This window comes from Hyalella azteca, unplaced genomic scaffold (genome assembly GCF_000764305.2).
Source record: "Hyalella azteca isolate HAZT.00-mixed unplaced genomic scaffold, Hazt_2.0.2 contig11591, whole genome shotgun sequence".
In the NCBI taxonomy this organism is placed as follows: Eukaryota; Metazoa; Arthropoda; class Malacostraca; order Amphipoda; family Hyalellidae; genus Hyalella; species Hyalella azteca.
Window position 1 is genome coordinate 78,365 of NW_025941583.1, and position 6,000 is coordinate 84,364.

The window sequence follows — 6,000 nt, forward strand, 5'->3', positions numbered from 1 at the left end:
ATTCATCACCTACATTACAATCAATGCAGAATGATTGATACCATCAAAAATAGATCGTGGATAACAATCTTGTTAAAGTGCCACCAATCTTGTTATGGCTTGATATAAAGCTTGAAAGATGCTGAAGTCTAAACAGTAAAAGCATTACTGGTACTCTATTGGGTACTGAAGGAATGCAAGACTGTAAAATAAGAATAATACCTATCCTCTCATGGATAACTTTAAAAATTTTATTTTATAAAGTACATAAATTGTACTTTGGGGCATAGTAGACAAAAAAGTAAAAAATTTAGCCATATTTCAAAATAAAGGTTTTCAAAAAAATGTCAAATAAATTGTTAATCAAGGAGAATCAAATACCAAATTATTAAAAATATCATTGCTGGGATATTTGGAAAATTATTTCAAACCGATGATTATATACCTATGCATTTTGATCAAAACGGCACTCAAGATACTAAAAAAGGAGTGCCCAAAAGTAGGATTAGACCTACCCTGCTAATAACAGGAATATCTTGGCCTCATATTTACACTTTCAATACATTTGAAACCTTATGGCCACATGTGCACTTTATTTAACAACAAAATTAGAGGTACCGGTAATTCATCTAGCAGCTTTGAAAATGGCATGAATGCTCTAGTCACACTCAAAAGGTAGGTATATTCCATGTCTGCCCACAGCCTAGAACTTGCTACATGCCTTGTCTATAGCAGAATAATTGTATCAGCCTGTCAAGCTTAATTCATATTCTAACTAAAGTTCTTACAATATTCAATTATTTGGCATCTAAGTGTGGAGTAAAACTTAAAAGCAAGATTCTGGAATTTTATCCATTTCATGCAAATTGCAATACATTTTTCATGACAATGGTGGTTTCAAAATATGCAGGAGGAGGATTGAATTCCACTCCCTCTCCAGTGAATTAATCATGAAATTTACATCCATGGTGGCACATGGAAGATGTTTAAGAATCAGTTCATTTTTTATTTCTTCTACTAAAAATTTACACCAATATGTTATAAGTCCAGGGTGCAGAAAGTAGGTGAATATCTGAAGATCTTGGGCAATGCATACACGGCAAAATTTACGCCTTCAGAAGATCGTGCCTATACATTTGGATTGAAATTATTGCGCTTCAGATATTTACAAATCTATGGCCAATTGGCAATGCTAACTGCATAACAAGAGGTAAACCAGTGGATAAACCTTTTTTAAATTACTGTCTTTCAGTTAGTTGTTGTTGTTGATGTTCCCCAAGCCCCAGTCACGCCAGGAAGCCTGCGCCGCGCAAGAAACCCGCCACCCGAGCCGGCTTGGACCATTGCTGCGTGATGGATGTTATGCCTGCCCGGAGCCTGGGTGCTGCCAGCTCCAGGCACTCAAGCAGAAGATGCTTGACGGTGTGGGGAGTGAATGACATTGGGGGCACAGGTCCGTTTGAGTGCTGTCCAGGCGGTGCTTGTAAGAGTTTAGCGAGGGATGATGACGGCAGCAGAGCCTGCTGAGGTGCACCCTGTCTGCACAGCTCAACTGCTGTTCTGTATGGCTGATGTCTGGTGGTATGTCGTCAATGATGCTGTTGATTGGTAGATTTAAGAGTGCATTCTGTTTCCGGGTTAGGTGTGTGTGTGTATGTGTTTAATGAAGTTGGCTGGGTCTGTGGGTGGAGGTATGGAATTAATTATTGTGAGATAGTAGTTGTATGGATTGTTGGCAATTTGTCTGGGTGTAGGGGGTAGGTACTGAAAGTGATGGCAGGGACTGAGGGGATTGTGGAGTGCTGATGCAAGGAATTGGGTGCCTCTCGTGTCTAGGTGTTCTTTCATAGAGAGGACTTTGGTTTCTGCATGGACGTGACTGGATGGTGTGGTTTGGGTGCTGCAAAGTGCGATTCTGAGGGCTGTTTTGTATGGTTTGTAGGTGTTTGTGAAGTGTGGGTGAAATTATGGGTGCCCAGGCTGGACTTGCATAGTCTAGCACTGAGCATATGTATTGTTTGTACACTAGTGTGAGGGTTTCTTTGTTCTGTCTGAATATTGTTCCTGGGAGGGCTCTGAGTGTGTTTAGCCTAGGTCTGCATTTTGTTATTATGTCCTGTATGTGTGGCCTGAAAGGCATAGAAGTGTTGTAAGTGACACCTAGGATCTTTGTTTCATGTGGGTGTGGCATGATAGTGTTGTTTAGAGTGACTGTGGGTCTGTGTTGATGCTCCTTTGTGTGGCTTGTTAGTAGCGTGCTTGTTGATTTGGTGGGGGCAACTTTGAGTCTGTTGCATGCTAGCCAGCCCTCTAGTTGTGTGATGTAAGGTTGTACTTGTAGCTTGATAGTTTATTGTGTATATATGTTTTGAAGTTTGTATTGATGTTGTGTTTAATAATAGTGTGTTAGGTGTTGATAATGTAAATATTTTACAGAAGCATCTTCAAGTACTTCAAATAAGCGACCCATGCCCCGTTTGTACGGTTGTACAGTTGCCAGTTTCCCGTTTGCCCGGTTGTCCGGTAGCCCGTTTGTCTGGTTGTACAGTTGTACCATTTGCCTAGTTTTACAGTTGCTGGTTGTCCAGTTAGGAGTTATATGGTTATTTGAGTATACGGTTAACAGTTTTTCAGTTACCCAGTTATTTGGCTAGGTTTTCTGATTTAGGGTTCCCTATCTTGTTTAAATTTTAAGTCCCTTAATAATGAAGTTTTGTATTAGAATTAAATAAAGTTGAACAAAAAGAGAAAAAACACCTGGTTGACAGGGATGGCTACAAGGGGAGTTAGGAGGCCATCTTTTATTTAACCCTTTTGAGTCTTAAAGAACCTTGAATACCTTCCCTCACTTAACTAATAAAGACGACCCATTACACCGGAATCCTTATTTTTTTCTAAATAGTTGGCCAAAGACTGACAAATATATTAAATGCAAGAATTACAATCTAAATGTGTTGGCAAGATCTTCTGAAGGCGTAAATTTTGCTACTGAGGCATCGCCAAAGATCTTGCAATATTCATCCACTCTCTGCACAGTGGGATACCATACTCAGGATGATGCATGTTTTTGGGGAATTATCCTGTGCATAATGACTTTTTCCAGCCATTGTTGCCTGCAGTTGGCACAAAACAATCCAACTTTTTTCTTTAACTCTCTCATGTCCATTTTGACGGCCGAGAAGAAATTAGGAATGCAACATATTCCCGACATTGATGCACAGGTTTGTACTATTTGCTGCAACCAGTATTTCATTAGAAGTCACTGATAGCACATCTCAAGCAATGCCACCTTCTATTCTTCAGTTTAGTAATTCATGTCCAACCAAATTGTGATCTATGAATAATGAAGAAATATACATAACTGTGCCAACTCTCAGAACCTGGTTAACATGTTAGAAATCTAGTCAATTTGATGCAGATATACTTTTGTGTGTGATGGTGTTGCTGCACATTCATGTCTAAACAAATTTTGGAGCAGTGCAGAATTCTGTATAGGTAATATATTCTCATGTCAATATAAGAAAACGTATCGAAAAACCAACCCTACTACCATGTTACACCACAGTGCATAATGACTTTTTCCAGCCATTGTTGCTCGCAGTTGGCACAAAACAATCCAACTTTTTTCTTTAACTCTCTCATGTACATTTTGACGGCCTAGAGGAAATTAGGAATGCAACATATTACCGACATTGATGTACGGGTTTGTACTATTTGCTGCAACCAGTATTTCATTAGAAGGCACTGATAGCACATCTCGAGCAATGTCACCTTCTATTCGTCAGATTAGTAATTCATGTCCAACCGAATTGTGTTCTATGAATAATGAAGAAATATAATTAACTGTGCCAACTCTCAGAACCTGGTTAACATGTTAGAAATTTAGTCAATTTGATTCAGATATACTTTTGTGTGTGATGGTGTTGCTGCACATTCATGTCTAAACAACTTTTGGAGCAGTGTGGAATTCTGTATAGGTAATATATTCTCATGTCAATATAAGAAAAGGTATCGAAAAACCAGCCCTACTACCGTGTTACACCACCTTCCACTGCAATGAAAATTGATAAACTGAGCTCATTAGAAACTGCCGCGCTTCCGAAATCGTGTGTGGTTTGAAATCCAATCCCGTGTTGCAAACGCCTAATCAAGTTAACTAGTCGTTTATCTGTAGGCTAGCGGACACATTTTTGCAATGAATGCGTTTCTAAAATAAATAAAAAACACATCCACATTCGTAAAAAATTCTCACGATTGGACAACACCAACAAAGTTTTCGATATCACACAAAATTATGATATAAACTGCTACTCTTTCACTGCATACATTCACATCATGCTTTCTGTGTTTACGTATTACAAGACGGTGGGTGTCACACACACTCATGTTTTGGTTGTGTCTAGTTTGATTTTACAATAAATAGATTTGATTCACATTCCATTCTCAGGCATTCTGAAATTTAAATGATTGAAAGTTTTTTAAAGAGCATCATAGAAATGAAAGTAAAACTGTTGTTCATACATCACAAATTGAATGACATTGGATGAATTTGATAGGTATTTTATTAATCCTGTTTATATATAAGAACAGAAATGACGCTTCTATTTCAGAATGATAATGGAAATGTTCCTACTATTTCAGAAACTTTTCTTGAATACACTTCTGAAAACTGAAGTTCTGTGATCAATGGAGTCTTTGAATGACAAAATCGTTCAATTTAAAATTTTTAGCTATATCAGTGAGATCGTCATTTGTCAATATGAGGAGCATTCATTCGTCATTTGTGAAAAGCTGTAAGAAAAAATTCGTTGTTTTTAATGTAAAAGAATGTTTTTCAATTAAAAGAAATGAAATACTTTATTTTTGGAAATACGATGCTAAAATTAACGATCCGGATTAGAATTCAATAGACTTTACGATTTCAGAATTATCTTCAAAAAGTTTGTTTTTGTTTGTTTGATCAGAAGTTTTTGTTCGTTTGATCAGAAACAACGTAATTATTATTATATCAACATATATTATCTCTTGCACTAAGTATATGAATTATTAGTTGGACTTGGTTACCGTCCACATTGATCATCCCGCTAGATTATGCACCGGGAGCGGGATGCAGGAAAGAAGCTAGGTATTTAGTTCAGTTGCATGTTAGCCCACATGATTTGTAGTTCTGCTCGTCTGAACTCTGAATTGCATGTTTAGTGTGCATGATGGAAAACTCTGCTTTGCAGCGTAGTTATAATTACTTAACAAATTTTCAATTAACTAATACTTTTTATAAGTCTAATTTGAATTGTGGAGTGAAAGGTGCAGGCATACAACTTCCAAGTGATTAGGTACTTTATAGAAACTGAGCAAGTTAGCGTACGTGTTTTAAGCCTTTAAGAAGTTCATTTTTTGCCTCAAATAACGATGTTGGGTAGAATAAGTGGTCTTGGTGGATCGAAATAATATATGAACCTTCGAAATTAGAATTCCATCAATTTGGAGCATGGCATATGGCACATTTTTTTACTGGCACATTATGGCACATGGCACAGATTGATAAAATGACAATATAAATTCCTGCGCAGTGTGCACATCTTCCTGACCATGGCAAGTTGGGTACACCCGGGTCCCAGTAATTGGTATTTGGTAACTTGGTAGTGGTACAGTTGGCATTTTTGGTGTACAAATTAACAAATGCAAAAATTAGCAACAAATTCATCAAACTCTGCACCCTGGGCCTTAGGATGGTTATAAATGATAATGCTGGTATCAGTTGTTAGCCTATGTGATATCCAATAATCATAGTGAATTACCACTTAGGGTAAACGCGGTATATTCCGACACTTTAAGGACGCATCGAGAAATGAAAAACTATAAAAAAAAAACGTATGTGTTACGTAAGTTCTGTTGCCTTCACATGACTCTCAAAACACTTCACTACGCGTCAGCAACGATGAAACCTCACAAAATGTTGCCATATTTATTAAAAAGCCTTTAGAATGGAAACCTACCAAATCCCTATATTCCGTCACTTTG